This window comes from Cervus elaphus, chromosome 14 (genome assembly GCF_910594005.1).
Source record: "Cervus elaphus chromosome 14, mCerEla1.1, whole genome shotgun sequence".
NCBI lineage: Eukaryota > Metazoa > Chordata > Mammalia > Artiodactyla > Cervidae > Cervus > Cervus elaphus.
The window spans coordinates 39052050-39064364 of record NC_057828.1 but is presented as its reverse complement, the minus strand read 5'-3'; positions in this window follow the sequence as shown (position 1 = coordinate 39064364).

Here is a 12315-nt window from a genome sequence, read left to right as displayed (position 1 = left end):
CGTGCTGCAGTCCATGGGCTCGCAAAGAGTTGGACACGACTGAGCGACTGAACTGATTGACATCTATTTTTACATACTGCAGGAAAGCTCTTGATAAAAATGAATTAAAATTTCATAAGAATCCTGAAAAGAAAGACAAAATACCTTCCAAAAAATTATCTGCCCTTAGACTTGACATCAAGGGGCATAAGATAGTGGAGTCTGATCCATAGAGTTGTTTGGTTTTAGTGATAGTTAGAACCCAAAAATACCACACTTAATCAATTTCTTTGGTTTCGGTTTTTCTTTTTTTTTTTTTACGTTCTGTTTTTATTTGGTTTTTCTTTTGGCTTTTTTGTTTTGTGAAGGAGATGGATATTCTTAAGTGAGAAAGATCTCATAGGGGAAGCCTATCTCTGAAGAGAGAGAAATCTCCCCTGAAAATTCAAACATGTTTGAATATCTTTGAAACTGGAGTTCAAATTTACACTATCTGTATAGTATTGGAAACTCTGGAGCACATGGCAGAAATAGGCACAAATCTCCTCTTGAAGAATATACCTTCAACCCAGGTTTCACAAGATTCTCACAGAATAAGGTCAACTGATAATGAACTCATGGAAAGATTACAAAGCCCTGGAGGAAACAAGTCACAGTAAGAGAGCAGAAACAATAAAATGAGGCACCTTCCCCCATCAGATGTTGGAATTTTCATACAGAGAATATTCAAATGTGTTAAAGTATTTAAAGAAGTAAAGGGGGAATGTAAACATGAGCAAGAAATAAAAGACAAATGGAAAACTAGAAGTTCTAGAAACTTTGATATTTCAAGTTCAGTAGATGAGTTATAAACAAGTTAGACACAACTGAGGAAGATAATATAAGTTAGATTTTTTTAAAGTTAGCCAGAATACATCACAGAATGATATATAAATATAAGCAATTATGGGACACAAATATAGGTGGAAAGTTCTAGGAGAAGAGAGAAGGCAATACTTGAGATAATTTTCTAATATAAAAGATGAATGTATCTTCAAAATGAGTGTCTTAGGCTGTTTAAACCACTAAAACAATACTGCAGACTGTATGGGTTATAATCAACAAGCATTTCCTTCTTATAGGAAGTCCAAGATCACGGTGTTGGCAGATTTGGTGTGGTGGCTAATAAGGGCCACTTCCTGTTTGATAGATGTTACCTATTCACTGTGTCTTTACATGATGTGTCTTTACAAGACTCTAGAGACTCTTTTAAAAGGAGCACTAATTCCATGCATGAGGGCTCCACCCTTATGTCCTATCCTAAGCACCTTCCAATGACTCCACCTCCTAATATCAACCCACCTTGAGGGTTAGGTTTCAACATATAAATTGTGCAATTGCGCAAACATTCAGGTCAAAGCAATGAGGAAGAACTCCAAATCTGAAGACAGGAAACACACAGATTTATCAGCATGAAACTACAGCATATCAAAGAGGAAAAAAAAAAAAGACAAAACTCAGCAGGATATTCGATACTATAATTAGGCTGACAATTATAGAAGCAAATAGCCAGTAGAAAAATATCTTCAATGAGTTGACAGAAAATAACTGCTGATCTATAATTATATATTCATCATCAAGTGTACAAGGAGATTGAATAAATATATATGAACTTCTGGTTTTGCCAGCAACCTTTGGCATTCTTTGGCTGGTAAATGCAGCACTCTAGTAGCAACAATGTCCTGGTTTCTCAGGCAGAAGGATTTTTAAATGATACCAGATGAAATATGGATCTCTACAAAAGAAAGAAAAACACCAAAAAAGGTAACAAAGGGGAAAACATTCCCTGTCTTCCTGGTCTTAGTCTTAGAAGCTCCTACCATAAATTTCTTATGGCATAGGGGAAGGGAGGAGAGTGATTGACGGGAGGGAAGGGAAGAAAAAGGAAAGAAAAAGAGGAGGAAAAAGGAGGAGAGGGAGATACAAAAAGAATGTCCGCTTAAGTATTAAGTTAGTGAACAACAATGTGACTCTCCAGAAGAAATCTTAATTTTCCTGGAAGTGTATCAGGCATTTTCTTAGGATAATTAATTTCTTCCCAAAAAGAACAAATAGTCACGTCAGACTGCAGAGTTCTGCCCCAGCTCATCCTTGAGATGATTGTCTGTCTCACCCATTAGTAGAAGTAAAATGATGCTTGCTCAAACTCCATTGAATAATTTCACCAGTTCGGTGGCTCTCAAACATCAGCTTACATGAGAATCACCTTGGAGGACTTCCTGGACTACATTTCTAGGCCACATCCCAGTATTTCGGATGAGTAGGTCTAAGATGGGGCCCCAAAATTTGCATTTCCAACGAGTCCCCAGATGATGATAATGCTTCTGAACCAAGGACCACACCTTGAGAACAATCACATTAGTTCCTAGGGTGGGTACTATTTTTTGATACTAGTATGCATTCAATAGAATTACCTGAGGAGCTTTTTTAAAAATGTAGGTACCCAAACTCCAACTCAATCCAATTAAATAATAATCTCTGGGAATGGAGCCCAAGAATCATTATGGTTTAAAAGTTCCTCTGGGTGATTATAATATACAGCTAGAATTTATAATTGCTGATTCACAGGAAACCAGTTGGTAAATAAGAGCTTCCCAGATGGCTCAGTGGTAAAGAATCCACCTGCAAATGCACAAGATGCAGGTTCTATCCCTGGGTTGGGAAGATCCCCTGGAGGAGGAAATGGCAACCCACTCCAGTATTCTTGCCAGGAAAATCCCATGGATAAAGGAGCCTGGTGGGCTACCGTCCATGGGTTTGCAAGAATCAGACACAATTTTAGTGACTAAACAACAATTGGTAAATATGCAGGAATTCCCACAGAGCATGTTTTAAATGGCCATATGCATGTCCATTCACCTAAGTTACAGGTTATGTCCAAATTATATGAAGAGTAGTGATATTGTGAGCATGAAATTCCTGTGCTAGTAGATCCTGTACCAGTATCATTTATTGCAGCACATGTTGCAGATGCTGTTGTTTTGGTATCCCTACAATTATTATATGTAGTTCAGGCACCAGGACACAGGACTCTGCTTCCACCTGAAGCAGCCACAGCAAAAAGGACCAGGCTGAATACCTGCAAACAGGTATTCACAACACAACTGAGTACACAAAAAACAAACATCATAGTGGTCATCACAAATGGGGGTTGGGTTACACAACTGGTCATAAACATTGTCATTGTCCCTGAACACAAATGTAAGGCAGTAAATCAGTACTGTCTGTTGTTACTTTGATCAGCAGCCCTATAGAACCCATCTACCTTGTTCCCTGGGAAAGGGTATCCTAGGAACACAGTCCTGCATGTGTGCATGCTAAGTCGCTTCAGTCAAGTCCATCTCTTTGTGATCCTATGGGCTTTAGCCCTTCAGTCTCCTCTGTCCATGAGATTCTTCCGGCAAGAATACTGGAGTGAGTTGCCATGCCCCTCATCCAGGGGATCTTCCCAACCCAGGGATCAAACCTGCAGCTCCCACATTGCAGGTGGATTCTTTACTGCTGAGCCATTGGGGGAACCCCAAGAACACAATCCTAGGACCTATTTATACTGTCCCTAGGACACCAAATTAGAGTGTATTTGATTACCATTCACTAGTTTAGATCCCAATTTGTACATCAGTTACTTATTAAGTGCCCGCCTCTCAGAATGTTGTCTAAACCTACCTTCCTAACACTTCCATGAAAAGAATCAGTGATGGATAGAACTCCTATTGTCTCAGTTTAGGGTTCAGGTTACACCCTCTATTTCACTGTGCTATTTAGAAACCTCTTCCTCAACAACTGAGTATCTACACATAACACCATTGCTTGTGATAGCTCCTTTTCCCACAGTGGTTTGTCATTAATTATCTAGCTATTTTGTTTCCATCTACTTGACTATATGGTTCCTCCATTAGTCACAGCTCACCAGCCGCTTGGCTTCCTGTGCTGCCTGCGCTGAGACAGCCTGGAGCTAAGCATATTGTGCTGATCAGCTTAGTCCTTTGACAAGGGACTCATCAGATGGAAGGAAGAAGCCTAGCATTTAACCTAATTCCGGGTTGCAGCGGTGTTGCTCTCCTGGACCCACAAGTAGCCTTTGTGTTTCCTCTGTTAGCGCAGCCAGTGCGGCTGCTTTTTATCGGAAGCCCCAGCTTTGATCTCAGGGGACAGAGCCGTCCCTCAGAACAGGAGAGGACCAATGTTTGTCTCGCCACCTGCTTGTCAGTGTGATAGTTTAGCCTGTTCCTCATTTCAATCAGGTCAGGATCTAGGCTGTCATTTTGGATTGTTCAGAGTTTTAACGGATCCAAAGTATAATTAGAAGCTTTGCTGTTATGGCTATAGACAGCAGACCCATGAGGCCTTTGAACTCACATAGGTTCAACTAGATAGAAACTGGCTGTTTTTCTAAGGATATAAATTTGTCTATGTCCCCCGAAATTCCTGGCATCAAAATTCCACTGTTGGCTGCTGCTCTTCTGACCTTACTGGGATCATCCTCAGATCCGAGATCCAAAGCCCACAGTGAGTAATACCACCAAAGAAAATGCTGGGACAGATGGAGTCAGCTATTTTTAATTGGTCTTATATCATTCAGAGTTTGATCAGAAAAACAGAGCCACTCTGAGTGATATAGCATATGGAATTTATCACAGGAATTAGGCTTTATGTAATTGTGGGACCAGTAGAGAAGTCTGTGAAAAACTGCTTCTTCTGAGTCATGTGTGGGGTTTGAAGTTTCTAATAGGTCAGCTGAACTAACACCTGGGAATGGAATAGAGAAGATTCACCGGTAGCAAAGCTAGGCCTTAACTAAGGACTTGTTCCCTGACCCCAGAGTGAAAGGAATGAGCAAACATGCCTGGCAGGATTTCAGGTTTGCTGTGAACCAGCAGCTCCCACGGCTCCCCTTTTTGACTAGGATTGTCCTTCGCAGTTGTCCCATCCTTGTCTCATCATTGCATGCTGAGTGGGGGTAGCAGGACAGGGTGTCGAGTAACTTCTTTCAGTGCACAAGTCTCTGAACCAAAAGAAGCTATAACAGAGGAGAACCTGAAAACCACACCCAGGAGCCTCATTCTCGCCCAAATATGATTTTGATGAGAGGCGCCTGCACATCAAGCCAGAGCCTGAGGCCATAATGGTAGATGACTTGTCGGGGTGGGGTGGGAATTGAGTATATTCTGCATGTGGACACAGTATAAACAATTGTGGCCATAAGGCCATGTGTACTGGTTGAAAAAGATGTCCATGGTATTATTCTGCTCTCCTCATCATGAGATGGACTCTGTTTCTTCACCTCTTGAATTTGGGCTCACTTTGTATCTTGCTCTGGCCAATTCTATGTGGCAGAAATGATATGTGAGTTCTGGGGTCTGCGCCTCAAGAAGGCTTGTAGCTCCTGCCCTTGCCCTTGTAGAATGCTCCCTGAGACTGACATGCTGTGAAAAGACTTAGAGAAGCCCAAACGCCCGTCTCTCTCAGCTTCGGTGACCCCAATCCTGCTGACATATCGCCCATACTCTGTTACATCAGTGAGACCAGAAGAAGGACCACACAGTCAACCAAAAACCTAAAAATGATCAACTGATGTTGTTTCAAGCCTTTCAGTTTTGGGTTGCTGTGGCCAATCGTGTTTCCCAGTGATGACCGCCCCAGCAGACCCCATCCACCCTGCTCATCTCACAGAGTGAAATTGGTACTCCTCCCATCTGGTAATGAGTCCACGTCCCTTCTCCTTGAACCAGATTTTCAACCGATAGGGTTAAGCTGAAATGATGCCACATGACATCCTAGACCAAGTCATAAGAACACTTTCACTTCTGCCTTGTTTTCCAGGAACTAGCTGCCATGCTATGAGGGGGCCCAGCCATATGGAGATGGTCCCACCTGAGGTCCCTGTAGACAGGCAGGATTAACAGCTAAGAGGTAAATAAGCCTTCAGAAGATTCCAGCCCTCCCCACCCTCAAACCCTCACAGAGGACACCACATGAACCAAGATGATCTGCCCTGCCAAACCCTGCCCAAACCCTTACAGATTTGTGAGCAAAAAGGAAAAAAGTTGCTGTTTGAAGCTACTAAACTTGTGATGATTTGTTATATAGCAATTGATAACTGATGTAAATTATATAGAGAACAATATATATATCAAAGCCTATACAAATGTTTCAAATCACAGGTACTAAGCCTTCTTTAAATCTTTCACTTTCTCTTCACACGTACCACCACACAAGTACAGGAAGACTGTGAGTTCATGAGTTATTACCTAAATGAAGAACAATCGAGAAGAATAACATATCACTCTGTAGAGCAAATACTTTATAATTTGTTTCTCAGCAAAATTATCAGTTCCTACAGATCTTGATCTCTCAAGGCCATTTAGAAACATTTGATGACCAGAGTTCCCACACATGGGACTTTGCAGTAAAAAGAAATACTTGTGCTTGATCCTCATGACAGCTCAATATAGAAACCCTGCAGTTAATTAACTTGTGAGAAGAAATTTTGGGTTTTTTTATTTATTTTTAATTGAAGGATAATTTACAATATTCTGTTGGTTTCTATCACAAATCAATATGAATCAGCCGTAGATACATGCATGTCCCTCCCCTCTTGAACCTGCCTCCCACCTCCCACCCTGAGAAGAAGTGTTTAGCACATACTTGATTTCCGCTACTCTTTCCTGTTCCAGGCATCTTAATCTTGCTGGGTTGGTGGTTTGGGGAACTGAAGTAAGTGAATCTGGAATCTAGATGTTGGTAACTGCTACTTCAAAGCAGAATAAACACCTCTTATGAAGTCAGCTCTTTTTCCTCCTTATCCACAATTTACCAGTGTCTCAAGTCTGCTTGAGCTGCACTGTCATCGGCACTGGGATAGGGCATGACTGTGAAGTTGAACCCCACAGAGCACGAATATTATCGTTTGCACCAGATGGGATGTGAAGCTACCCATTAAGGTCTAGACTCTAGGAGGGCAAGTTAAGGAAGAGCTGAAACTTCTCATTGATCTTAACTTTCACAGCTCATTGATTTCCAATCCTGGGCTGAAGGAATCCATCTTAATTCTGTGATTTTGGAAAGGAGACCCATGTTTTTTGGAGAGGGAGCTCAAACCTGCACACAAATCAGAAATGCAGTGAAATGCTTTGGAAATGGAAGCGGAACCTGTCAATCTGATCTCATTGAAGTTAAGTCTGACTACTTGTTTGGTTTTTTAACATTCCTAATGTTGTCTTTATGACTAACCCCACTTAATTTTTCTCACACTTGACTTTTAGTAACATAGAATATGACACAAGGCACCAGTTAATACAGAGTTCACTTTTGTTACAAATGCTAAACAACAACTTGGTGAAGATGATATCCATGGTCCTTCAGGGTCACACACATTACGTGGACTTCTTTTTATTGATAACTGAGTATTCTCCAGCACCACAATTTGAAAGCATCAGTTCTTCAGCACTCGGCCTTCTTTATGGTCCAGCTCTCACATCTGTACATGGCTACTGGAAAAAACCATAGTCCATTTGACTACATGGACTTTTGTTGGCAAAGTGATATCTCTTCTTTTAAATATGCAATCTAGGTTTGTCATAGCTTTCCTTCCAAAGAGCAAGCGTCTTTTAATTTCACGACTGCAGTCACCATCCACAGTGATTTGGGAGGGAGTCCAAGAAAATAAAATCTGTCACTCCTACCACTTTTTCCCTTTCTATTTGCCATGAAGTGATGGGACCGGATGCCATGGTCTTTTTTTTTTTTATGTTGAGTTTTAAGCCAGCTTTTTCACTGTCTTCTTTCACCCTCAGCAAGAGGCTCTTTAGTTCCTCTACAATTTTGGGCAAAATCATTTAACACAAAGCCTATTTTATAAAGTGTTGAATATATCATGTAATTTATTGAATACTGTACTGAATGTGAAAAAGAATAGCTGTCTGGGTGCAGAATGGTCATGTGGCTGATGGAGAGCTGTGGCTGCTGCCATTGCCCAGCATCATGACAGGGTATTACACCACACATCACTAGCCCAGGAAAAGCTCAGATTCAAAGTAACAGTTTCTGCTTAATGCATATTGCTCTAGCACCACCTGTGAAGTTGAAAAATCATAAGTCAAACCACCAGAAGTCAGAGACAGCCTGTACTTTATTCCTTTCTATGGTCAAATAATATTCCATCCTATGGATAGACCTGTTTTCTTGATTGATTCATCACTCCAGTCCCTCTTTGGGCAGCAATAAAATGCTCAGAATGAAAAGTAAATTTCCAAATGCACACGTCCACTTGAGCAGACATGAGTTTACTACCATGGGGAGCAGAGCACCAGTGAGTCAGCTGTGAGACTTGACCAGACTCACACCTCAGCCCTGCTTTTGTTCTGAGCGTTAATCTCATGGCATGTCCTGTTTTGGTTAATCTCTCCCCAAACCCTCTTACTGTGATCACATTTATATTGTACTCCCTAACTTCCCTTCCTTGATCTGACTTCTGGTTATGAAAATGCCCTTTTTATTTGGTTCAGGGTTACTCTGATTTCACTACATCCCTACCTGATTCTTTTAGCATTTTCTTGGTTTCTTATTTTCTACAGAAGGTAAGGAGGCAAATAAACCCTTGCTCTTCCCCTCTTGTCTCTTATCAAAATGATGGGAAGTAGCAGTGGTACCATTCCCTGCACTCTTGTGACACAGGCATCTGTCCTGTCCACTTGTTTGAACACACTGATGTGGTCTTTTCTGCCCAGAATGTCCCTGGTCTGAAGACTTCATGCCTGATGGATTTGATTTGCTCCGTACAGTGGGAAAAAGAAGTAAATAAAAAAAGAAGTAGAAGTTGGAACAGAGAAGTAGATGAAAGAATACAAGGGATTGGTGAAGAGAACAGCTGCCATGAGTAAAAGAAAACATACTTTTTAATAAACTTTAGTAACAATAGTGAGGACAAAAGCTTGCAAAATCTAAAATCTTTAGGATCATTTATTTGTTAAAATGTTTGCTGACCATTGGACAGACTTTTCACAGAATCCCTTTGTCCTAATTGTGACAGTGTTCGCTGAACTCTTTGCAACCCCATAGACTGTAGCCTCCCAGGCTCCTCTGTCCATGGAATTCTCCAAGCAAGAATACTGGAGTAACTTACATCACCATATGTAAAATAGATAGCCAATGGGAATTTGCTGTATGTCTCAGGGACCTCAAACAAGGGCTCTGTACCAACCTAGAGGGCTGGGATGGGGAGGGAAATGGGAGGGAGGGTCAAGAGGGAGGGGACATATGTACACCTATGGCTGATTCATGCTGAGGTTTGACTGAAAGCAAGAAAATTCTGTAAAGCAATTATCCTTTAAAAAAGAAAGAAAGAATAGTGAAGTGGGTTGCCGTTTCCTTCTTCAGGGCATCATCCCAACCCAGGGATCAAACCCAGGTCCCCTGCATTGCAGGCAGATTCTTTACCATCCAAGCCACCAGGGAAGCTATTTGTCCTAACAAACTTGCTTCTTCCTCCTCAACTTTGAACTTAGACTGGGGTGGGTGTTTGCAAGGAGGAGGGGTATAACTCAGGAGACAAGGCAGCCCTGAGATTCTTAGGGGAGGACTCATGGAGTGCTGTGGAGAGGAATGGGGACTTTTTGTTGTTTTAAAGGTAAAAGAGCAAACAGTTTTTAACTTGAACTATAGACACAGCTTTGGAGAGAACTGAGAAACTAGCAGAGAATCATGTGTTACTATTTCTCACCTTAAGTATGTAACGATAACTTAGCACTTTGTCAGGAAATATGCACATGCTATATCCCTTCATCTTTCCTGTCAAATGTTTTACAGCTGCTCTTTCAGGTTCTCACACGCCAAGATTGTTACCACATAATAACGAACTATGGGCACAGCTCAGCTAGTAAAGAATCCACCTGCAATGCAAGTGTTCGATTCCTGGGTCTGGAAGACCCCCGGAGAAGGGATAGGCTACCCACTCTAGCATTCTTGGGCTTCCACGGTGGCTCCGATGGTAAAGAATCTGCCTGCAATGTGAGAGAGCCGGGTTTGATCCCTGGGTTGGGAAGATCTCCTGGAGGAGGGCATGGCAACCCACTCCAGTATTCTTGCCTGGAGAGTCCCCATGGACAGAGGAGCCCGGCAGGCTACAGTCCATGGGGTCAGAAAGAGTCGGACACGACTGACCGGCTAAGCACAGCACAGAGCACTGTTTTATTAGCTGTGAGACTACAAGAGCTTCCAGTCTAAGTTTACATTTCAGTTCCTTATTCCTTTATTATCTTTAAAATGACAAAAGTAATCTATGCTTAATGAATCACATAATGTGTTACACACTCAGTCATGTCTGACTCTTTACAACCCCATGGACTGTAGCCCACCAGGCTCCTTTGTCCATGGGATTCTCCAGGCAAGAATACTGGAATGAGTTGCCATTTCCTTCTCCAGGGGATCTTCCCGACCCAGGGATCAAACCTTGGTCTCCTGCATTACAGGCAGATTCTTTACCATCTGAACCACCAGGGAACCCCAGTGTATCACATACAGCACACAATATTCAGGTATATCATGAAAAAAAAAAAAATTCCCTGCATAGTGACTGTTAACAGACTAGTGTCTAACTTTCCACCCTTTCATTCACCATTCATCTGTAAATGCTTGTTGACAACCTACAACGAAGGTTAGATCAATAAACAGGCAAAGATTATTTCCCTTGTGGAACTCATATCACAGCAGAGGAGAAAGAGGTCATTAAAATATAATTGTTTAAAAAGATAGGGTGGGATCTCTCAGGTAAATGAGTCAGAGGTTAGGGCTTTGCACCCCAAAGGCCATGGAAAAACAAGGGTTCAAAGGTGAAATGGTTTGAACCTTTGGGTTCAGACCCAAAGGTTGAACCAAGGGTTCAAATGAGAACTTTGGTGAATAAAGTCAGGCCCCCTGGGGTCTGGACCAGCCACAGAACAGCAGTAACAAGATGTAACAATGATGGGATGTTTGGCATGTGGTAGCCCTCCACATGGTTTACCTAGTCTGACCCTCACAGACACAGATAGGTACTACTTTAATCTCTGTTTTGCAGCTGAGAACACAGGTTGAGTAAAATGAATTTGCCCAAGAATACTCCAGACAGTGAGCAGCAAATGTGTACTCAAACCAACCTCTGCTAACTTTGGAACCTGCCATGTTGGAAGGAAATATACGATGAAGTTGAAAATAGTCTTAAAGCAAAATAGGGAAATAGCTAGAAGGGCTCTGGTCAGAAAGTGATGCTGTGATTTTGAAAACAATGCACAGTGAAGATTGTAGGATATGACATGAGAAAGGCCTTTATATTTCCCAGACACATCCCTGAAGGGGGGCCACAGGTGATCATGCATACTAGACTCTACTGTCTGGTCCTCAGTTTTGCTGGATTGGAATTGAGAGTTTGGACACCAGCTATTATTATTATCCATGATCAGAGATTATTTACATTTGTTATATCTCTATGGGGGCTTCACAGGTGGCACAGTGGTAAAGAATTCACCTGCCAATGCAGGAGACACAAGAGAGGCAGTTTCAATCAGCGGGTCGGGAAGATCACCAGAGAAGGAAATAGCAACCCACTCCAGTATTCTTGCCTGTAAAGTTACATGGACAGGGAAGCCTGGTGTGCTACAGTCCATGGGGTCGCAGAGTCAGAAAGGACTGAGTGACTAAAAAACAAACAATAAATCTTTCCCCAACTCTGCATTCAGTGATGTCATATTGGTACCATGAAGTTCACCGTGGTTGGGGTATTTACACTATAGAATTCAGCAAATGCTGCAAATCAGGGCTTTGTGTAGCATTTTGTTGACTGTCTAGACTTAATTAAGTGATGAAGAATATTAATAACAATGCAAATTAAACTTAAAAGTCCTTCTTGACTGTAGATGTTACATTGTGATAGCAATAAGAATTGAGAAAATATTCTACTGTTAAAAGCTACATTGGATTCAGCACAGAAGATAACTCATATCATTGATTAATGAGTGAAGTTCCAACATATGTCCTTGTTGTTTTCATTTTAACTGTTACTATAAATGAAAACAGTCACCTCCATTCATATCAGAACTACACTCATTCACCAACTGTAACCACAGGTTGACCATGAACACAACAGTACAGCAAAAATCAATGAAAGCGTATTGTGAGAATCGATTGGCTGTGTGGGATCTACAATAAAGAATATTATGTATTTTATTATTATGTTTGTAAATTGTGTGCTATGTATCTTTTGATATAATAAACTTTATAAGCTGTTAACCATTTACCAGCACACCACTGAATAGTGGAGAA